Source organism: Ambystoma mexicanum, chromosome 1q, assembly GCF_040938575.1.
Source record: "Ambystoma mexicanum isolate Mex_15411 chromosome 1q, UKY_AmexF1_1, whole genome shotgun sequence".
NCBI classification, from domain to species: domain Eukaryota; kingdom Metazoa; phylum Chordata; class Amphibia; order Caudata; family Ambystomatidae; genus Ambystoma; species Ambystoma mexicanum.
This window is the reverse complement of record NC_090922.1, coordinates 999,457,674-999,482,335: the sequence shown is the minus strand read 5'-3', so window position 1 is coordinate 999,482,335 and position 24,662 is coordinate 999,457,674. Positions and strand designations below refer to the sequence as shown.

General features: G+C 44.9%; 1 protein-coding gene across 6 annotated transcripts in view; it reads right to left on the bottom strand.

Moving 5' to 3' along the window:
* ZZZ3 (zinc finger ZZ-type containing 3) overlaps positions 1-18,632 on the bottom strand; it is a 707,971-nt gene extending 689,339 nt beyond the window's left edge. For 4 of the 6 annotated variants that reach the window (XM_069641671.1, XM_069641666.1, XM_069641669.1 and 1 more), the window contains exon 1: positions 18,439-18,632. The gene's annotated coding sequence lies outside the window, so the exon portion shown is untranslated. Of the gene's footprint in view, positions 1-17,978; positions 18,107-18,438 lie in introns of those variants that run through there. The other 2 variants (XM_069641668.1, XM_069641672.1) reach the window with 2 other exon arrangements.
* Positions 18,633-24,662: the final 6,030 nt, after the last annotated feature.

Genomic DNA, 24,662 nt, shown 5'->3' with positions numbered 1-24,662 from the left:
GCCCCGACAGGAGAGGTCACCGGCCAGGGGTAAGTAGCACAAAGCGGGCAGAGGACCCCACGGGTGGGACATAGAACAACGAAAATGCTCTGGCAGATCTTGAAACAGACCGGGTCCTGAACCGGGCAGATGAACGACCCACTCATGCCCTAAACTGGTCTACTGGAAGCTAAAACGGTACACCGCAAGTGACAATTCTGACCCAAGAAAAATGTTATGAGGTTATTTCATCCGGGTCCCCCAGATTCCCCCCGAACACACCTTGTGAGGACATCTCTATCACAATGAGGGTGACCTCCCGCGCATCCGCCATCCCCCTCATGGGAGGAGTCGAGGAGAGTACATGCGAAGAAGCAGCGAGCCTTCGCCTTTCTCTCATCAACCCTGTGTATGGGCTCTAAAGCCTTGTATTGGGCAAAAACCGATGGACAGGCTTACCCAATGTTTTACTGTTTGGTTTCCAATGGGCCTATGTTTCTGGGGTCAAAGACCCATGAGTTGGTTGAGATTGTTAATGGGACGGGGCATGCTCAGGACTAAGAGGCAAACTGACTAAGCAAGATAGTGCAGATTTGATGGTTTTAGATCCCAGCGCCATACTCACGCTTGAGAAATGTTGAAACTAAGCTGCATAACCGTTAACATCCAGGGACTAGGCCACCCCATTAAATGCAGACGCATGGTCAATCGCATAAGAGATCCACATGGGGATATTGGTCTTCTTGCAAGACACACACCTCAATAGAACTGAATCCAACAAATTATCTCGAGGGTGGGTTGGCATCGCAGCACAATCACCTAGCCATGGGAAGCGGGGGGTGAGGGGGGATCTTGATCCTGGTATACAAGCGAGTCTCACTTTTAATTCAACATATTTGCAGTGATAGCAAGGGATGATTCGTGCTGCTACAAGGCCAGATACAACAACCACCAATTACCCTGCTGTACATCTATGCCCCCACCTCAAACACGCCCGCCTTCTTTACACGTACTCTCGCCAAATATATGCAGAACATCACCCTAATAGGGGGGACCCAAATCTAATCCTGAACCCTAACCTTGACCGTCGCTGGAAAGCACTCGATTGTACCCCTACCCCAAATAAGAGAACCGCCCTCCGTGCACTCATGACCGATCTGCACTGGGTGGACATATGGCACGACCTACACCCTAACCAAACGAATTTCACACACTATTCCCATCATCACGAAAGCTACTCTAGACTGGACTATTGGCTGCTGCCAGACAATAAGACACACTTGGTCCTGGAATGCGATATCCAGCCCATTACCATCTCAGACCATGCTCCGGTGACGATGCGCATCTCAATCACTGACATGCCCCGTAAATCCCCAGTCTGGCGTATGAACCTTAGCTCCCTTCAATATCCTCACTTCTTAGAGAGAATATGGGACGACATGAAGCAGTTTTGTGAGAACAACGAAAACCAGGAATTTACACCATATAGGGGCTGGGACACATTTAAGGCTTTTCTCAGGGGGCAGTGCATCACACGGTGGACATTTAAACTAACAGAATGGGGGGGGCAGAGCTGACCCGGCTAACAGAGGAGCTTAAGTGCATACAAGCACAACATAAAAAAATAAATAAGACAATTGCTGACTTCAACCACGGATCCAGAAATATAGAAATGAGCTCCACAGATGGAGCTAGAAAATCCTACACAAATTGGTCACAGCAATACTACTACCAAAAGGATGGACCACTCCACATGATGGCACAAGCGCTCAAACAGCGACAGGCCACCCAAATGATCACCGCCATTAGGGATAACGCTAACAGATCAATAGTAGGCGATGAGCAAATAAAAGCTAGATTTGCTGAGTTTTATTGTGAACATTATACACCGCCCGACACTTATTCCACCCAGGCAATTCACAGATTCAATTCAGTACCCATACTCAGAATGCCGGGATGGCACATACAAGGGGCTAAACTCCCACATTACAGCAGCGGAAATCTCGCAAACGATACTCGCATTATCCCACGGTAAGGCAGCCGGCCCCGATGGAATACCTATCGATTTATACAAGCAGGTGGTAGCGGAGGGTGCCCTGAAACTAGAAGCAGTGTTCCGAGAAGCACTCATCCAAGAATGGCTCCCAAAATCCATGTTAGCGGCCAATATCATAATATTTCATAAGTGCGGGAGGGACCCTGACCTATCAGTTCATACCGACCGATTTCCCCAATTAATTCAGATGCTAAGATTCTGGTCGAAGTGTCTGGCCCAAAGAATAGAAAGTTCCCTGCCCCACGTTATCCCCAAAGATCAAACTGGATTCATAAAAGGTAGACACTCCAGTGACAATATCTGCAGACTACTGCATATAATAGCCGGCGTTAGAGACAAACAGGATGCCATTTTAACCATAGATGCGGAAAAGGCATTTGATAAGGTCCAATGGGAGTTTATGTTTCGAGTTCTACCCAGATACGGGTTCCCCCCCAAACTTAGTCCAACTTATCAGACTACTTTACACGGGCCAGGAGCCTCAGTAGTTACAAACGGGGTAGCATCACCGGAATCCGGCAGAGCTGCCCGCTCTCATTCATGTTGTACGCCCGATCGATCGAACCTCTAGCAATTAGATTGCGCATAGACCCAAAATGGGAGGGCACAACACAGGGACCTGAGGAACACAGAGTGTCGCTATACACGGATGACCTTTTATATATCAGTAAAACCCAGGATACACTGCCCTACGTTCAATCACTGCTCCAGGACATTGGCCCAATGGTGGGCTATAAGGTAAACTGGAACAAGTCAGAGGGGCTGCCTCTAGAGAGTAGACGGACCCTGGGATCCGGGGGGGTGGGGGGGGGTGGGGGGAGTAGTCTTGTTTGCCCTCCAGCTCCAGTCCTTTAATACATATAAGCGCATTGACCGCCGATCTTCATGACCTAAATTATCCTCTCCTCTAGCTCTTCGCAACATCATCACGGATGTGGAGAGGGGAGTATGCCGACGCTCTCCCTGACCGGGAGAATAAACGCCCTTAAAATGAACTCCCATCCCAAGCTAATATATATTGCCATGCTGCTTCTAATCTGCGCTGCTCCTAAAATCCGAAAAGAGCTAGACACAGCGGTCACGAAATGTATCTGGCCGGGGAAGAAAGCCTGCCTCTGTCTCCCAATCCTGCAAGCGGCCAAAATCAATGGGGGACTCGCCGCCCTCTCACTGATGGCCTAATTCAAGTGGCCCCATCAGCGCTGGCTAAATGTTAACGAGGACTCCAGCTGGTGGGCGATGGAAGTAGCGGAGATGGCTCCGCTTAATCCGGTAGAAATAATGACCACTACACCACATGGAATCCCACTGAGCCTTAGGGCGAATCAGACTATTGGCCCGACACTCCTACAATGGCACACATTCAGAGCCAAGCAGTGGGCTGTTAGTCAAAATCCTATGCAGTTCCCTTTGGGAGCACTATAGAAGATTAGGACTACAGGTATATGCAATAAATCCCCTTTGGTATCGGTCTGTACTACACAGATTTAGTTGGTAGCTGTGGCTGAGCAGTCAGACCCATCACAAGAGGGAGATGAGCAGTATTCTGGGTTTACACAATAGGACCATAGTACTATGGAACAAGGAAACACTGACCAAAGCTTTGTATCAAAAAGAATATATATATTTATTTTACACATTCTTAAATCACACAAATCACCATCATAGACGCAAGTTAAAACAGTCCGGAAAAGTATACACAACTCCCTATTTAAATTGTAGACAAGTTTGAGCAAGAGTGAAAACTGAGCAAAACGGCACAGTGTAAACTAAGCAGAAATGGCACTCTAACAATTTTTCAAAAGGGGGGGGAAAGGTCATGTTAGACAGGGTTAGACTCCTAAACACACCAGCAACACTTCCCAAATGGATTGTGAACAGGTTAGGCAAGGCAATACTTTAGCATAAGCAATACTTGAAAACCGAGCACAATGGCACTTCACAATGTTTAAAAAGGGAAGGAAAGGTGGTTATACGAGTTTTAGGTGCACCAACACATTTCTTGATGAAAAGCAATCTAGAGAAGGCAGTTGTAACAGATTTAGCCAAAGTCAATAGGCCTGCGCCAGTGTTAGTGGTACAAGGCAAAAGTGCCCAGGAACAAACTGTTCCAGTAGCTGCAGTCAAGTCTTTGTTTAACGGTTGAAAAGGAGGGTGCAGAAGGTAAAAGACAATGTTAGACAATAGGGGCGGTCAACCCAGGAGGTAAGTAAAGGATTTCAAACACCTTTAGCAGTACCCCACGAAACTGGAGGCCTGGCGGAACAATGTACCTTGAAAGTGGAAGCGGCTCCTGTGGTGGCGGTAGTTCCTGGCAGTTCCTGCAGTTCGGGAGATCCAGCAGAGAAAGAGAGGCTCTCGTCGTGGAGGAAGGTTCGAGTCACTGCACTGCCCAGGGATGAAGCCAGCCGCGGTGATGCCAAAACGAAAATAAAAAAGGTATGCTCCTAAATGGTGGTGGACAGGTGCCTGGCTATCCGGTCTCCTAGTGCTGGGCACTGGCGATTCAACCAAGGCAGGTCCTGGAAGGCGAATGGCAAACTGGTTGCCCCCCCCCCCCAGCTCAAGGGAAGAAGACTCTTGCAGGTGAAGATCTTCTCGGGTTGTTGGAGAAAAGTGGTGAGGTTCAGTCGTTGCAGAGGTCTTCAGCTTCTCTCCTCTTCTGGTTTCTTAGTTCCAGTGGCGACGTCTTGTCCTCCAGTCCTCAGAGCCCTGCTTTTATGCAGAAAAAAACCCCATTAATACAGCCTAGCTGTCACTCACAGAGTGCGGTAGCTATCCTGGCAGGATAACCCCCCAGCCTATTAGGGCAGAGTGCGACTTGGGTTGCCTAGGTAACCCTGTCCAGGGTGCCCATTCCCCCACCCACACATCCTGGCTACCCCAGACTCAGTGGCGCCGAAAGGGGGGCTTCTGCGCAGCAGCCCGCCAAAAGGACAAACAAAGGATCCCCGACCTGGGTTAGGATTTCAGAGAAAGACACGAGAAAGAAATATTATCAAAGATCTTGCAAGAAAAAACACTGATTAAAGTTAATAAAAAAAATAAACCGGTAGTTTGTTAGAGGCTGTCAGTAAAAGTGGTACCTCGAACAATGGGAAAATCCCACTGGAAAATATATGGGGTCGAATATTAATGGTAGTAACCACTGTCACCAGCCAGAAACCTTGGAGAGAGGGACTGGACAGTACCCTCTCGAAAATGAACACCATGAAAAACTATTAACCCTTTCCAGTACTTCCATAGTAAGATGGGTTGTACTGGTTTTGTTCATAATTATTGACTAGTAAAGTCAATGGGGACTTTACATGCCCTGGGAGACAGTAGTCAGACCAAGGGTATGGAGTCTATGTTTGGGGGTCACTATGACACCCCTGTGTTACTGCACTGAGGGTGCTGTGTAACACACATGTAACAAGATGATACATGTGTGTTATCTTATGTGCTTATGGTCTATGGAGGGTGAGAAAACCCCATAGACCATAAGCACAAAAAATAGCCTAACACATAGCAAAATACCACTAAGAGTGGAAAAAAGAGTCTCACTCTTAGCAGGAGAAACAAATAAACCCTTCAAATCCAGCAAAGCTGTTGGGGGACTCTATAGGTAAGGGAAATTAGCCTTTTAAGAGAATTCTCCCTAACGGGGGCCTCCAACAAAGTATCACCGACGTGGGCTAGCGTACGATCAGTATTAACGTATGGGGCACCACACATCATCCATCAGAATCATGGTAACAGGTGGGCTAACATAAGGATCATAGATATCATGGAGGACAATCACGAATTGATGAGTTTCCATGACGCACGCAATATCCTAGGTCGGGGGGGGAGGGAGACTGCCTCTGCTATCACACCATGCAGGCTATAGTACTCAAATGCACAACAAGCGGCCCACACTCACAGCGGCCCGCACCATGCAAGAAGAAAATGAAACTGAGCCAGGAAACATTCGCAAAACCGAATACACCATGTCCATACCAGATAATAAAAGTCGTACCCAAGCTTTGGTCAATAAATAGCTAAGATATACTGAATAGCTATGCAGCAATCTCGGCAGTCTCGGTATGCCTCAGGAACAGGGAGATACAATTCAACATCATTCATAGAGTATACTATACACAGATCAAAGTATACAAAATGGGCCTTCAACGTTCGGGGGCGTACTGGAGGGGTTGCTTGGGTATGGGAATGATGGGTCACATGCTATGGTCCTGCCCCAAGATCACACAATACTGGCGCAAAAATCCACCAACGACATATGGAGATTGAGGGGGCGGACATTACATTTACTCCCTTGGCCATGCTCCTGGGTACGGACAATACAGAGTGGCACGCAGACATGCTAGCACGCAAGGTTATGCACTTTATCCTGTTCACAGCGCGCAAACTGCTCCTTGCGCATTGGAAATCAACAGCCCCACCACCCATTAATGAATGGCAAGCTGCGCTCTCCAAGGCATGTAGACTTAAGCGTGCGGCCTACAAGAGACTTGCAGTTCGCTCCTGCGCAAGGGGCAATAGATTCTGGGAACTGGTCGACCCATATATATGAAGGGGCCACGCCCACCCAGGGCCCCGGTTGTTTCAAGCTTCGTGGCGAATTGCAGGAACAAAGAGATTGGATCCGAGAACTGCACAATGAAATGTTTCTGTTTTAAATCCTGAGCACGTCCCGGTGCAGGGGTGGGGCATGAGGGCCGGTCCCATGAATTTATATCAACCTAAAAAACAGTTTCCTGTCCTGAAGAGGGATACAACTGGAGCAGCAGAACACCAGGGATGGTGTTGATGCAAATTGTTGCCGAAACATATGTAGACATCCTGACACAAAAATAGATGTGCCTTTTTTGCAGCGCTAAAATTCTCTTGCTGCGCATTTAATGTTTTGGTTTCCCCAAACAGAATCAGAAATATAAACAATTGATTTTGAAAGGTGTTTCATAAGAACTGTCACTTTACTAACCCTAGACACCACGAATAGAATATGTGTGTGTGTTTATGCTGGACTTTTTAATTTTATGTGTTCTAATTTGTTTCTAAAGTCTGGAGGTGCCTTGTGGAAAGCACCGACCATTTATAGAAGTGTGTAATCTAACCTATTAAAATATTGTGTTTTTTACTCTGAACGCTCTCTGGACAATGATATGTCTTTATGCGACTCCTAGATAGATAAGAAAGATATCTATCAAAAAATCCCTGGGTTCCTGATCCCATTGCAAGGCGGACAAAAAGAGGGGCAATTGAGCTTTTGTTACTGGTTCACATGCAGGACGGTCATCTCAGAGGAAGATTGATGTGTTACATTTATTAGCTGTTGTAAATACCTCCAGAGTTTTCCAGTCAGAGTGGGAACGAGGGTGAGGGCCATGTGCTCTGCGCGCTGTACTATCGCAGTGAGGCCTGGTCATCAAGATGGAGTCGAAAGGGGGTACAAAAATGGATGCCCAGTGTCCCGCTCAGTAGTCCCATCTACGCGAATGTCAACCAAAGTTAACATCACATAAGGGCAAGGGGCGAACACACTACTGGAGGCACTTGGTCTGAGTTTCTACTGAGAAGTAAAGGATGAGAGGGGCCTGATGGCCCCTCCCTCTCACACACTTGCCTGCACGCCCACCGCCCATCCATCCACCCCCCTCCCCTATCAAAAGGCATTTCGCACCCGTGGATGAGCACTGCCATGGTGCGCTGTCAGGGGCGATAACGGCCAAGGTGCCAAACACCATGTACACTTCAAAAGGTATCCCACGTCAAAGGGGCAATCGCAAACATGGCCTCCTCAGACCCTGTGTCTCCAGGCAGGCCTCCCCTGAGGCAGGCCTCCCCCCTGATAAGTGTGTCTCCATTCAGCAGTCTTCCTGTGCCTTGTCTGCACGCCCGCTGGCCCATCCATCCACACCCCTCCCCTATCAAAGGCATTTTGCACCCGTGGATGAGTGCTGCCATGGTGTGCTGTCAGGGACAATAACTGCCAAGGTCCCAAACACCATGTACACTTCAAAAGGTATCCCACGCTAAAGGGGCAATCGCTCACATGGCCTCCTCAGACCCCATGTCTCCAGGCAGGCCTCCCCTGACGCTGGCCGCCCCCCTGCAAGCCACATAATACGACATACACACGTCATTCATTCACAAACACACCCGTTTCTAATACTTTATAAACCACTTGATATGTCTCATGAGAACATTTTTGTGCTTTGCAAGTCCACTCCTGAACGTTCTACCTGAGAAGCACTGAGATCTATGCTAATCTGCTCGTTGTCGTGCCATCTGTGACCGCTTCGAGCAAACTCGTCAGTGTGCTACCTGTGGCCATTTACCTGTTCTCCTGCAACATACTGCTCGGCCTGCTGAATCCAACTGTTTGTTGGTCAAGGCAAGGCCATGTATCCTAGTCATATTTCGGTCATTTTTAAATTTCTATCTATTTGCGATTAAAGTACCCAATAGTGGTATGTTCATTTGGCTCATTGCTATTGACTTGAGTTTCAATTTTTATGCTATCGATAGATCTATTTATTTTCATCTGTGTCAATTGTCATCGAATTGCATCCTTCGGGGGTCCAGTCTATAATGTAAGCATGTTTCCTTCTCGTGCAAGACAGAACATCCAAGGGACGAGTCACATGTTCAGAGTTTAGTCACATCATTTACAAATTTCTGCAATTTATGCAAACACTAAGCCGCACATAATGAACTGGTATAGTTCCGGCGAGTAAAACAAACTTTGCATTGAACATTGTATGGTTCATTAACTTTTGTATCACATTTTTATTCATCAAGATTGCTTAATAATGTGGATATTTACTTTTCAGAATTTTCAACAATGCCTGCCTGTTCGATTAGCGGTTGCCCTTCGAAGACCCATGCTAAATCTGAAGGCACTACAATGCATGTATTCCCGAAAACTGTTGATCGAATAAGAGAATGGGTCAGACATTGCGGATATCCACTGCATGAGCTTGAAAGTAGAGTCCAACAAGTCTTTGAGGACAAGAAGGGTGATCGATACCGCATCTGCAGCCGGCACTTTCCCTCGAACATGTACGCCACATCTTGGGTAACATAGAAGAATAAACGGCGAAGGACACGAAAATTGCTCGCAAACGCTATTTCCACTCTATTCGTCCACATTCCGCCACTGGTGAGTCAAGTGTCCGTTTTTAGCTTTAGGCCTTGCGGTAGTGTGTAGGTAGCCGAATGGATTCATTGATATTTTAGGTGTTGTTTCCAATTTGTAATACTTTCGACATTGATATGAGTGTATAGCTTTTTGAATAATGACATTTATCAATATATTATTTTTAGATTTCATAACACACAGACGAAATCTATATATGGGCACAGGGAACTGTGCTATATTGCGCATTTTCAAATGCATTACTCAAGTATTCTGTCTCCTTACATGGCAATTTTAAATATTGGCATTTTATTATCAAACAATAATTTACCTTTACAACTGCTCGACTATCCCTTGAATCTGAAGCAAGAACATTCTACTTCTGTGACGTGCTCGCAGTTAACCACTTCTAGCGCGTATCAGGTAATCTTACTTGGCTATTCCGCTACAGACTTGTTTTATGCATGTCAAGTAACAGTTTTTATGTATTGTGTGATTAGTTTACCAATTGTTTGGTTAGTGCTTTCCAATTGATATACAGCTTGGTTGTCGTCCCCTGGGGTTTGTTTTCAGTTATAATGAGTGTTATCCATACTAATGCAAGTACTGTCTTTCAGGGAGATGCTGAAGCGTCCACCACATTGACAACAGCCCTAGATGTTCTTCAGCAGCACGAGGTATGGATACTGACAGCTCCATCGACCGTGATCATCAGGACTGGAACACTTGTCGTTTGTGCTACACCATGTTTCATTCGTGATTAGCCAATGATATGTACCTATGCGGTCGACCCCAAGTGTGTGTTATGTTTTCAATATTGTAATCCTTGCTAATGCAAATACTATGTTTCAGGCAGTTGAAGCGTCAACCCCCACACTTGATGCGGAGCCTGACATTCAAGTAATTCCAGGGGAAGTGGAAGCGGGACCATGCGGATACGAATCGGCGCAACAGCTTTCGGAAGTGCGCACTACATTTACAACATCCCTAGATATTCTTCAGCAGCACGAGGTATGGATACGGACAGCTCCATCGAGCGTGATCATATAACGGGATTCCATTTGCTATACTTTCTTCCCTATTAACGCAAGTACTGTGTTTTAGGGAGACGATGGAGCTTCCACTACAATCACAACATCCCATTTAGATGATGCAAATGTAAAGAAATCGGAGAAATAAGTCGATTAAATCGGATCATATTTAAATATTCCTTGATTCTTTTAGACAAAGCATCATTTGTGGTCATCTCTTTATATGTACCTGTGCCGTCGACCCCAAGTGTGTGTATGTTTACAATATTGAAAACCATACTAACGCAAGTACTGTGTTTCATGGAGTTGCTGATGCATCCTCTCCAATACAATCATTCATGGCAGTCCATGCAGAGCCAGAGGTATGGATACTGACAGTTCCATCGAACTAGGTCATCAGAGCTCGAATACTTGTCGTTTGATTGTTCTACACAATGTTTAAATCGTGTTTAGCTATTGAGATGTACCTGTGTGTTCGTCCTCACGTGTGTTTTATGCTAACAATATTGTGATACATAGTAATGAAAGTACTGTGTTTCAGGGAGTCGATGGAGCCTCAATCCGTGCTGTCTATGCGGATACAGAAAATATAGTCTTGCAGCGCAACAGGAAGGGAAGAGATGCGGAAACGAATCAGAGCTACAGCATGCAGATGTTGAAGGTCGAGTCAAAAAAGTTGCAAAGAAAGGAAACAAAAATAAGGTTAGTTACAATCAGTTCATAACTTTAGAATTCTTTTTGTGCTGGGGACTATTTTATGTTTTTTTCCAGTCAATTGTACTATACTTTATCTTGTGTTTAAACTGAACATCCCTTTTCCAATCTGTCCTCTAGTTACCCGTGGGTGTACGAACTATACATACACAGACAGTGAAGCGAATGAGAGATGTTGCTTGCCACACTATGGAGGAACTATTAATTCAGACGCCGCGTGTTGAGACTAGAGATGCTCATGTCCAATGGCCAGAACATGAAATGAATGTGTCCGGAGAATCCAGTAACGTTGTAATGGACCATTGCTACAGTGCGACTGCAACACCACAAGAAGATGATACTGAATGTATTGAAGATAGCTCTGAAGTAGTCGCAGATCAATTCACACAATCTACACCCGCCAAAAAATTGTCACCAAAAAAGCTGTCGACATTCTTGTGTTCTCCCATCAATGTTGAAGTAACAGATGTTGAAATGACAGAATGAACCAGCAGCAGCATTCACCAACGCATCAGAACCTGATATCGGCGATATTGCTTTCAATGCTGCTGATATGGCCTCAACGATGCAGTCCGAAACAAGTGTGATGCCGGATGACAGTCTAATGAAAGAGGGCAAATACATAGTATTCGACAGTTGTTTGATGAAGTATGCTGAAATGTGGGCATTCCGTCAGAGGGAAAGTATGTCGAAAGCCATTGATTCATGTGACTCGTCAAAAACAAGGCAGTAACATCACAATACATGCCGCCTGTAGATTAAATCATACGTTCTCATGGCCTGCACAACCGATGCTGGGGAAACTGCCAGCAGGCAATCTACTGTCTGCAGCTGCATCACTTTTTAGTGGCTCCAGTTTTAGAACGTTCAAGTCTTTCTTTCAGTTTGTGGGGCTCCATTTCATTTCTAAAACGCAGTACTACAGATACCAACGTGATTATCTATTTCCGGCCGTTAGTGATGCTTGGAAAATTGAACAATTGTCTCTAGCAAGTACATTCGAAGGCAAACGATTCAGGCTAGCCAGCGAGGGACAGTGCAACAGCCCTGGATTTTCTGCCAAGTACTGCACCTACCACTTTCAGGACATGGATAGTAAGAAAATTGTGAGTTTGGTGGTTGTGAAGGTGTCCCAATGTAAATCCTTAGTGGCCATGGAGAAACTAGGCTTTATAAAATCAGTGGAATATCTACAATCGAGGGGAATGCACATCGACCTCATAGCCACGGACAGACACGTTTCAATTGCCAAGACAATGAGAGAGCAGTTCCCACATATTAAACATCAATTTGATGTATGGCATCTTGCTAAATCAATCAATAGGAAAATCTTTGCTGCAGGTAAAAAAAAAAAAAGGTTTGGTAATTATTTCACAGTGGTCCCAGTCTATCAGCAACCATCTTTGGTGGAGCTCCAAAACTTGTGAAGGGTCAGTGGAAATCCTACTTGAAAAATGGCGGTCACTGATGCACCACTGTACCAACGTTCACCGCTGGACAGAAAACGTACATTTCCACCAATGTGAACATGGCCCTTTGTCCCCAGCGGAGGCACGGAAGAAGAATTGGTTGGTTCCATCTTCACCCACACACAAAGCCATTGAGAAAATTGTTTTCTATAAAACTCTATCAAGAGATTTGAGGGGGCTGACAGAATTCTGTCACACAGGAGGTTTGGAAGTGTTGCACAATATGTGCCTAAAGTACAGGCCAAAGCGCTGGCATTTCAGCATGCAGGGCATGAAATATAGGACTCTACTTGCGGTCTTGGCCCATAACGAGAATGTGTGCCGTGAACAATCTAGAACTACAGGTAATGTAGGGATGCTTCGCTACACTACGGCCTTTGCAAAAAGAAGTAAGCAATGGGTGATCAAACCAGTCTATGAGGAAATGGAGTTCGACTTTGTTAAAGGCCTTATTGTTGCTGTACTCGAGAAGCACAGATATGGAATTTTGAGCGTTTCTGTGCAGAGCACTGATGCATTGTCACCAAACATTGCCACTGTGCAGTGTCCACCCAAAGAAGAACTCGTTGAGAAGTACAAATCCTGGTTGAAATCATAATCTGGTTGTCTTTTTGTAACAAAATATTATTGTACAGTGTACATACAAAGTATGCAAACCCTAACCCCTACCTTCACCATCCTGGGTGGCGAACAACCTGGGTGTCATCTTTGACTTCTCTCTCTATTCACCTCATATCGCTGACCTTGTCAATATGTGCATGTATATATTTTTGTTGATGTAACTAAGTTTCGCAATCTCATGTAAATGCTGCGCACTGTTAACCGAGGGGAGGCTTGCGTATTGCAAATAATAAAAACAAACAAATCTCACTTTGAACTCAAATCCTCGGGTACTTTATACTTTAACTGACCTTCCGCCAAAAAGTCAATATCCCCATAGTTATGGTTCTGTAGGGCTGCAAAGCACGCGGACAACGAGGACAAAATTGGGGGCCTTAGAACGCGCCAAGCAAGCCGTTGCAGATGGGAGAGAAGCCAGTTTTCATTTGCACATTGAGGCCCAGTATATAGATGGATTCGAAAATTCTAGTTCTCACAGATGGCTTTACTACGGGATGTTGCAAAGTAAGAATGTATGCTCATTTCGAGTGAAGGTCAGCGGCTTTGATTTTCAGCTCGCGGCCTGAAGAGGCCCACAACTCGCACTGGCAGTATAACGTTCTATTGTTTTTTGACCTTGAGAGACAGGGACCATGCCGAAAGGACTTCATTTGAAGGAGGTGGGCAATAACGTAAGACGATAAGGCAGAAAATTCAGAAACTATGCCGAGTTTCATGTTACTTCAGTATACAAAAAATCGTTGTCACGAGCAGAGTGGGATTTACGGACTGCATTACGAGGGGACATAATGGAAATTGCACATATAATGGAAGTAACTCTTTAGACGCTATTATACCGTAATGAAGAATTAATGAATGGATGAATGAATGGATGGCAAGTAAAACGTTTGTGGGATCGTCTTTGTACCGGGCACATGGGCATGCATGTCCACACACATGTAGACAAACAGTCATTTCTCATTGTGTGTTAACCTCGATTTATTTAGTTAGTTTTCGCATTGATTTTTAGAGCCGAACATTCACCATTGCACTATCCTTGCAAGCAAATAGTTTCTGATCGGCCATAATAAATAAAATGATTAATAGTAATAAAGATCAGCTGGCGAGACTATTTATAATTTTTATGTTTTCAAAACAGGTATATCCTACCCTCCTGCTACTGCCATCAGTTCCAGACCCCGGCAGATGGTTTTTTCAACCGCCAGCTGCAGCTTCTCGTAAACAACTGCACCACTTTGCCGATCTTATGGGACGATCGCCAAGGGCCCATATGCCCTTACACGGTACTAGCGGCTAGAAGCAACATATCAACCTTTACGCTGGCTTAGTGCCTAGTTGATGTAACAGCCTTGCGGTTCACTGTGCGACCAAAGTGCTTCTTTTAATGAAAACCAACACCCTGTGTACCATAAAGGAACAGAGCGTGACTCACGATAAAACGGAACACCATTTGCGGATAGAGAGAAAGAAAAAAAAAGAAAAAAAGAAAAAGAAAATCACATTCCGATTTAATATGCCAATTGATGAATATTCTATAAACATTTAATGTCAAATAAATGTACTTTACCAAATGTACCGTGTTGCTGTTTCATTTTAAAGTACAGTTTCATATTCCGAATTGTGGCGCGCTGTGTTGTGAGTTGATCTGTGTTGGTTTCTGGGTTCTGTGTGAAGTCGCGTAGAAGACGACTGGGCGCATTTGCCTACGCGTCTCTCCGTGACGCGGGGAATATGAATGTTTTGATAATGTCACGCTCGGGGGCGGGGGATATGATTTAGTGCCGCAAAAGCAGGTCAGCCAGGGCGATGGGGCAAGTGATAGGATTATCACAACATGGCAGCGCCCTGGTGCCTGCTTTCGCGTGCGTTTAATGGACGAAAACTCGGGTAAGGTCCATAGGAAATTTTTCTAAAATCGTGCGATTTAGGCTTAAAAACACATGGCCGACCCGTTTGACCAAACCATTCCTTTAATCCAGTTCAATGAAAATAGTTGGGGTGGAGGGGAGGTTCCAGAAAATATTTTTATTAAGAGGGTGCCACTTGGGTTTTGAATAATGGCATTTTGTGCCCCCTGAAAACATGATAGCTTTCCGTAAACGGTAAGGACTTGGTACCAGAATAACAGGGTGCATGCAATATGTTTGCCTTGAAAGTAATGCTGCATGTTGAAAGCCCACTGAAGAATTTTAAGTGAATAAATTAAGTAATAATATCCAATAAGACTGAGATCCTCCTCATTGGGACATCTGCTCCCTCCTTTCCTCTCTCGCTCTGCCCGCCCACCCTGGGCCCTCTTGTTGCTCCTTCCTTTAAGGCTAAGTACCTTGGGGTCATATTCAAATTCCACCCTCTCCTTCTCTCCTCACATTTCTGATGTCTCTAAGAAGCCACACTATCAACTGCACCTCCTCAGAGGTATTTCTCCTTTTCGCACTTTCCCCAGAAGCTCACTGTCTCCAGAGCCCTGGTCCTTTTTCTATGCTGGACTACTATAACCGCTGGTTTCTAAATCTACCTGCCCCTACTTTTCGCCCTCTACAACTTATCCAGAACAGGACTGCAAGACTCGTCCTGGCCTCAAGCCCAGTATCTCTCCAGCTCTGAAATCACTCCACTGACTCCCTGTGGCTGCAAGGATCAAGATCAAGATACTTTGCATCGTCCACAAGGCTTTCTGGTGCCAGGGACCAGGCTACATCCAAATTTCTCGTCCTAAGCATCTTCCTTCTCGAGCCCTCTGCTCATCCACCTCCAACTCTGAGGGTCAGACGCTTCTCCGGGCAGAGTGGGGGGTAGATCTCTTTCCTCGGCTGGGGCCTCAACGGCCTCCCAGTCCCTCTCAAACTTGAGCAGGACCACCTCTGGTTCCGGAAGCAACTCAAGACCTTCCTTTAAGCTTCCGCTTTCTCTCTCCCTCGCCGATTCCCTGACTGCTCCACACAATGGTCACCTGGCCACCCACCGAATTTCAGGTCCAGGCTCCTGCATGTCCAGTTGCCCTTGCACTGTCTCCGGGCCTCCCTGCACTTGCAGGCCTGTATCTGCAACCCTACAGTCTCCATATTCACTGCACTTATGAGCCACTTACTGGCAGCACTTATGAGCTACCTGCCCTTCCCCCCACATGGCACTTCCACAATCTGAATGACCAGGCCTAGTAAGATCGTGGTGTTGTCCTCCCTTCCTTGTCTTGTCCCAACTAGAAACACTTGTGTACAGGCACGTTATAAATGACATATATCGTACCTATTAAACATTTCGTAGAAACAAGAAAAGAGGTCAATATACACATTTCAAACGGGTTATTTATGTGTTGCCTGGGTTAACGCTTTCAAGTTGCAAGCTACCACACAAGAATATTAAGTCACTGCCCCCCAGCAAGCATATAAACACAGCATACTCACCAAGAATTAATTTATCACTCGCTAGTGCTAATTTTGAGGTCATGTACTGTGCATACAATTATATACATTGCATATAACTACAACACCTCAAAATGTATACAATAACCGGATTAAAAAAAATGTTTTAAATAAACTTAAATTAAACTTGTGTAGATTAAAGGTTATGTCAAGTAGTAAAAACACTAACACTAGAAATGTCAATAAAGCACCAACTTTAAAAATGCACCGTGCCTTATAATTCATAAGAGACAGCAGTGTAATTTCCCACCTCACAGCATTGCATGTGCATATTTTCCATTCAATACCATTTAGTTTTTTCCCCAGTATTTTCGTTTGAGATAGATTTAAAGTTGTTGCAAGAGCCAAACTGCGTGTACCATTTCCAACCTCAAATAAATGTAAAGTGACAAGAGCGAGATGATCTTTGGAGGTTTAAGACAACTTCTTTGTTTCAGACCGACTGCAACGGCAGCCAATCAAAACGTCCACACAGCTAGCAACAAATGGCAATGGCAGGAATGTGGAGAAGTCCATGGAAAGCAATCTCATGCCCTCTACATTGTATAACAATAGTTTTAGCAGTGTGCAAAATATGCACTCGTCCCTAACCACTGATGGAGTTCAAAAAGGATTTGAATCAATATAAAAAGAAGTTGTAAGTTTCCAGGGTAACACGGATAAATACAATTCCCGCATGATCCATGTTTAGTGAGCAAGAAGGCGGTGAAACTACGGAAAGGGGAGTTTCACAAGTGTCTTCATGGGGCAGCAGCATCTTTATAAAAAACGATAGCAAAATAAAGCTATTTAACAAAATGCAAGCTGTCTAGCTCTGCAAACAACACTTACATAAATCTGACGCCAGTTAATCTATACCCAAGGATATCAAGACTGTAATTGTTGAAGGACAAATGACCCTTTAATGCCTCACCAGAATTGCTAATAAAAGGATTGCCACAATTAAAACAAGCAACCAAAAATATATTAAGGTACTGCAAAAAAAAAAGAATGTGTGGTGAATGATTTGGGGGGGATTTGTTAACCAGAGAGATTATATGCATTCGTTTCCAATACAAAAATACAAGAAGGCAACAACATTAGTAAACACAATGGAATAATCAATAGAAACAGCCAAAGCGTTGTAGACTTCTAATTATGAAATGGACAACGCAAACCACTGCATTCTATTGCTGACAACGTAGAATTCCGCAAACTACACCGTTAACACAAGTCACTTTGGAGTGCGTGTACATGATTTAAGCATCCCCTTTGCAAACTATCACTTCAAGTGTTATTTATAATGTAGTTAAAACTGTGATGTTTATTATACAGGAGATACTCTTAAATTCAGTATTTTCAAATGTTTTTCAGTTCACATTAGGACACATAAGTGGTCCGTGTTGTAATTGATAGAGAACTGATGGGTACAACGTTAGTGGTTGGGACACAACCGCAGGACCAATGTTACATGAGCAGAGTACGGTGTAATATAAACAGGTACAACTGTTGTACTCCCAGCAACCCATGCGCTTTAAGGTCAGAGGTTAGACGCCTGCACCCTCCCGGGGAGTCTCTCACCTCACTACAAACCGGTAGGCGGGTCATAAACTGATTTTTCTTCCCACTGAGATGCCAACTCCGACTACCCGAGTAGACCAGGAAGCACAACTCTCGCGGGAAATAATGAGAGCACATCGGAGACGGACATATTGTGGGAGGAGCCAGCCGCCATGTCGCCCATACTCCCCGCCCCTCCCCTGTCTACAGCATTTCATTGGTTGGCGAAGATGGCGGCACCTCGCGCACTTTTACAACAGCCGCTGAACGCTTAGGGCAATCAGTTTGGCAATATGCATTGTGGCGCAGAACAGAAAGAGGCATGCACCCTAATGTGTTGCATGAAACATCATAAGGGGTACGTGCGGTCTCAGCGCCCACGCCCCTTCCGTATGCCGCAGCAGCCCACGTGCATGCATGCGTGCGATGCACCCCGCCCACTCATCACTGCACCTGCACCCAACCCCCATCCGGTGCTTACCTTCTGGCCGCCAAGGCCAGTTCACCTAGGTAGAACTATTAGAGTGCGGTCGCTGTTGCAGCGGTAATGCAGTTGATAGTCATCGTGGTCTCCTGGAAGATTTTGCTTCCCTGCGCCGCCTCCCACTTCCCCCTTCGCGGCCGCTCCTTCCGGTTCCCTGAGCCCGTTGGAGCTGGCAGCAGGAGGAGCTCACTGCACCGCCTGCTGGCCTGCGGCCCCGTTGCAGGAGACTTTCCCCGCCCCTGCGCGTGCCTCCGTTTAGTCGGTATGAAAGACCCTGCAAGGCTGCCCACTGATTGGTGTCGTTGGCCTCTGTTTAGGTGTGCACCCCTTCTTCCCGTGTTAGAGTTTACTTTTAGCTAGTAGAGACTGACACACGATCCCGTTTATGACTCTGACAGAGCTGCCACGAGAAGGCTGTTAAACCGTTAACTGTTAATGGAATGTTAATTTAAAATTCTTGTTGAAGTAAACCTAAAGATTGTATTTTTGTGTTTTTGTTTACAAAGTTGGTAGTGCTAATGTGAACTTTTTAACACTTCTTGTTTTATCGTTCTGACTTCAGGCCTTGGGGTATGGTGCGTCGCCTTGGCAACAGGCAATGCCGAGATTATCACAAATTCAACTGCATGAACAAATTGCATTTGTGCCTTCCGTTCAACCTCCATAAGTTTGTAAACCTATTTTTGTGAGAGGATCTGCGTTTGTCTTGACAGGTTACAAACAGCCAAGCATGCTGTGTATTTTAAATGATTTCTTTATTTGCCACCTCTTATATTTTCCCTCGTTCAAATATTGTGCAGTAGCAACCCGTATCAATCATTTTGTAGCAATCTGTCATTATTTAATTACCCGTGTTGGAATGTGGTGAGAATTTGCTCATCTGTCAAAATTCCAAATCTGCGATTGTGCTGCTTACTCGTTTTGGTATGGAAGGGTGGCAATTTGTCGGCACCGTGTTTCCTATCTGTCATAGCCGGGACAGGTACTAGAAGACAATTCATCGATATTCTGTGTGATGATATTGACAGTTTTCCAAATCCACTAGCAAATTGTTAACTGAGTGGCACCACGGATGGTTCCTTTTTTTCTTAGATATGACTCGTACAATGAGCTATGGACATTGATTGTTTTACTTGTGTTAAAGGTTTGCAATAAACTCAGTCTAAATATTTTTTTTTAAATATGGCGACAACTCGGTGACAGGAAGTAGGTTATTGAAAGGCGTTTCTGGTTTCCCGTTATGAATTCAGGCTAAGTACTGCCAAACATTAAGTATTCGCCAATGGCTACTAGTCGCAGAATCCAAATTCCTAAAAGTGCACCAAAATCTGTACAAGACCCAGTGATAGGACTATGCCCCTATGATCACTGGATTGCAAGATTTCTGGACTGAATTTACAGTGGAGGCAAATATTCAGATTCTTGAGCCCCTGTCCTTAAAGTACCAATCCACTCACTAACTGAAGCCTTTTCAGGCTGTCCTTTGCGATTAACACAGAGGCCTCCGTAAGGTGGTCAGGAAAGGACAACGGGGTCTGATTTTGGGTGTTTGAGCAACAAAAACTGCATTCAGAGGTGACCAGGGGTTCTGTGGACCCCTCTTGCAGAATTTTCTGCAGGATTGTGAATAGGAGCAGGAATGTGCTGACAATAATTGCTGGATCCAAACTGTAGGCCCTTGTCTCGGCACTGCACCATGGTAGAAGAGTTCACTTCATTTTAAATAAGTCCAGCCACGTTTCACCCCATTTCAGCATCAACATCTTTAAGGCCTTTGGGCAGTGCTTTAAAATATTCCCCTTTTCCCTGCCCAGCCAATCACATAACTTATAGGTGTCTCTTGCTCTTTTATCTTACCTTCTATTTGTTTCACTTTTTGTGTCTCTCCCCCCCCCCACACTTAAACCTGCTCCATTCATCTTTTCATACCGTGTAAACTGCTTTTTTTTCTGATCTTGGGCCTTAGGACCCTGGCACACTAAAACATTTCAACCTGCGATTCACACCATTAACTCAGTATAATGGTGTACGTTTAAGTAATTTGCTTGACATTTGATTCTGTCAACGTAATGCAGTCCTCTCTCAAAGATGTATATCATGACAGACTAATTTTACCCTGCTTTGGCACCAATATTGTAATGTATACATGTTGTTAGCAGGCGTTGAAGGAAAGCAGGGTCAGAAAGATAGCTAATCCTTAATGAATAACTATGGGTGCTTAAAGAGAAAAGTCATCCCCATTAAACCCTGCTAAGGGACTCGGGGTAGCTGCACAAATGAAACCATGAGCTCATTGGTGGTGTACAACTTAGAATTAAACCTGATAATCCTAATGAGTTCCTCAGCAAACTTCTGGATGTAAGTTGGCTTCAAACCTGATCATCCAAAAGTATATGCAAATGTTACTGAGGGCAATGTACCATGCCTACTCCGGTGTGAAGGGGGTCATTTTCTTTCATCTGCTAATTGCAGAGGGAGAACTGCTGTCCCACTGGCATGCTAGCAGTTACCGCCCTTGCAATCTGGATTGCTTGGACCACGAAAAGCATGGACATTCAGGTGAACCAGAGTTTCAGTGCAATTTAAACGCCCTCTGCCATTTATTTGCTTGGCAAGAGGCGTTTCGTTGAATTCCTCTGGAATTTGGCTGCTTGTACCAGTTGCTAAAAGCTTATTCCAGTGGGTAAGGGCAGAGCCAGGGGGAGGATGGCCACGAAGAGGCACTTTCTCCGGGGCACAGGTAGTTGTATAACGTGCTGTCATGGTCATGGAGTCAGGGGCACAGGCATGCAGAGGTCGCATGCACAGGAGACCTTGGTGGACACTGTCGCCAGGCTCATGAACAAAAGTAAACCAGAACATCCATTTAACACCAAAAAGCTTTTAGTATGGACATAGCACTTCAGATGCATTAACCTTGAACATTCCATCCATTAAGCAGCCCCAAGTGTATTCTTGAGTGTGGCTGCTAATGGATTGCCTTTGCACATTCTCGCTCTCTAGGAGTGGCAGGGTGTGGGTGGTAAACCGGCCCTAATGGGTGTGCTATATAAGCTGACCTGAACCTCAAGACAGACGCTTCGCATTATTCTTCACTTGCATGCAGCGTAACACTCACCTTCGCCTGAGGTCAGACTTCCCTTTTGAAGATCCTGCTTCCTGGACATCCTGCCAGCTTACTTACCAACTGGGGAAGCTGTTCTTACCTGTATATCTCTTCGGCGAACCAAGTATTCATCTTTACACTTTCCGGAATGCCGATATCTTCATCTTGGCACCGCAGCACAACACACTCCATCGTCGACAGCAGCGCCTGCAAGGAAAAGCAGACGACCAGGTTGGATATCTAAAAAACAGTCAGTTTAAGGTTGTGCTTCGCCATACTTCACGCTTTTCCTTGAACCATCACTTACCTGCTGTCGAACATTGCGGTAGCATCCATCTTCCTTCCGGCCGCGTCTCGCGTCTCACAGCTGCATTGAGGCCGCATTTCCATCTAAGGGAAGAAAACGGAAGAGACATTATTGTGGGCATAAATAGGAGCAACATATAAAGACATTAAACAGAACGAACAGCATCACAAGAGCTCAAGAAAGACTTGCCAATCATAAGGAGAAGCATAGTCGCAGCTGGACTGTGGACTAATCCTTATCAGGGATCAATGAAGGAACTAGATCCCATTTGATGCGCCCCTGCCAGAAGTAGCAGGATGGAGAGCTTCTTCCATAATTCACGGGTGAGCTTTATGGGCCGGCGTATGCTCACAGAAGTCGTACTTTGGGTTGAAGGGTTTGAGAAGTACAACCACCAGATTGGCACACTCACACACTCTTATCTCCATGCAGGAGCAGTATCACCACGTACGCCCGCTTAAGCTTTTCTACTGAGGGAGAGGCTTGAAGGGGGTGATTCAAGTTCAGGGAGGGCTGCAACCATGCCCCCGCAGAGACCAGGTGAGCGTAACACTTGCATGAGTACTCTTGTCGCCACTGAGGCCACTACTGTCCATGCAGCCACCAACATATTTTCCAGAGGAGAAGGAAGAGGGTCCTAGAGTGTCCCAAGACTGGTGTATAGCTTGCCTGTGACAGTGGGTATGCCCTGCACAAAACCCCAAACCCACACAGCCTGCCCAATCTACGCAGTGGCATAGGCATCTGTGGCAAGCAGCAGTCCCTTGTTTATGGTATTGCTCCAAAATGCATTTGGGGAGTTGTACCACCAGCAGCACTCTGCTTTAGGCAGCACCCGCTGGGCTACATAATGAAGCATTGAGGAAACTACTGCCTTTATTGCAAGCACCTCGTTAGTGGGGAGGAGGGGATTTGATGCACAGCCTGAGGAGGTATATGAATCTCTGCCACTGTTCCCTCCTGCGTGGACACGTGAAGAGGGGTGTGATGCAGGCATGGGGTCGGGTCTCTCCTCCCATGACAGTGGCCTATGGGAGAGCTGGAGAACTTTAGGTAACCCTTTATTTGAGAGCTTTATTGGGGGCTGCACCTTGTGAAAGACCCTGAAAACAATAGTGAGTGGTCGGTGCCCAATTGAAAGAGGCTGTGAACCATAGTGGGTTGCTTCAATCATTGAAATAATAGGGGAACTTTAGACAAGTAGTGTGATCAGCATTCAGAAACATTGTAGTCCAAATAAGGCTGAGACTGGTCAGTGCCAGTCAGTCACATCCAATACTATAGCTATCTTGTTTCCCATCCACCCGCATTGTGAGACGGCCCCATCTACTTTTGAGTGTCTGAAATGTACTCGATAATAAATCGTCGCCCAAGCTGTTTTTGTTGGCAATGGGCAGATGTCTTTCTACAAGGAAGGTCTTCATTTTTATTAATGTCAATTGATCAGCATGACAATAACTACAGAAATTGGTGCCTCACGAGTAATATTTAAAATTATTTTCAAATTAAATTGTCAATGGGGACTGTAAAAGAGGCAATGGATCAGTTCAGACAGGTGTACATATTATTCCTTTATTAATAATATATTGAAAGTTGGGAGTTGTAGCAATTGCGGCTCCGCATCTCCATGTAGTTTCATTGTAGTTAACCAGAAACATGGACTTTAAGAAGTCACACTACATGTAATGGTACATTTTTCAATTACATGTCTGGGTAATTAGACCTATAGACCTATATCGGTAAAATATCGAGAGGATCACAACCCAAGTCTAGGATACGGACACAGTCTCACATCGCCATTGGTTATGTATTTTCTCACAGAAAAACATGGCCATGAGGACTTCAAATGGCGGGCCATAGAAAGGGTGTTTGTGAATGATGGTAAGAATATTTCAATTAAACTTTCACGATGAGCGCAATGGTGGCTTTATCACATGCAGAGCTATATGAATGGCCTTAATAATCAAGAAGAATGTAACCAGTTTACAAAAGAACCTTTAATCTGGAACTTGGTAACATAATTAAGAGAATTTAAATACGAGTGTCATGTGAGCGCCACGTGATCTGGTGCAGTGGATAAACACATTTTCTGGCAATAGCTCATTGTTTTCACATACCCTTTTTGGGGGGGATTGTGTTGCTATTGGTGCAGTACACCATTTTTGATCTTGGAATATACAATATGAGCATGAAAATGCTATTCCCAGTTCTAATATGGGGTCTTTATTTGGCAAAGTAATTGGAGTGCAGATCTTGCGGTTAGTCATACCAAAAGTGCAATAACAGTCACCGTTATAATGTTAAAGTCGTTTTTGTGCAATAGTATTATCAATTTTCCACCATGTATGTTTCTAGATTATTGTGGGCCTGATGTTAACATGAGTGAGGGAATACAGTATAAACTGCATTTCAGTGTTTAAACAAGGTTGATTATAGCCTTGCATTGAAATCGTTTTGATAACTATAAATGGGAGTAATTTGCAAGATGCAATTTTGGAAAGATTATAACATGGCGCCTGTTGTAGCAACAAGGTAGCATTTTTCACATCAGTGTTACTCAAGATGGGTAAATAACACAGCGCCTGTCGTTATAGTAACAAGGCGGCTCTTCCCATATTAGCATTAGTCAAGATGGGTAAGTGGCACAGTTTTACACGCTTCTATTCAATATGTAGTTATTCCATGACGTCAGCTTTGAATGAGGTCTGATATTATCGTGGGAAATAGCTTTGGTGTCTTTTGAAGATTAAATGCAGTCTTATATTGTAGCTGCAGCTTAACCTTAATTGATAATTATTGAGGGAGATG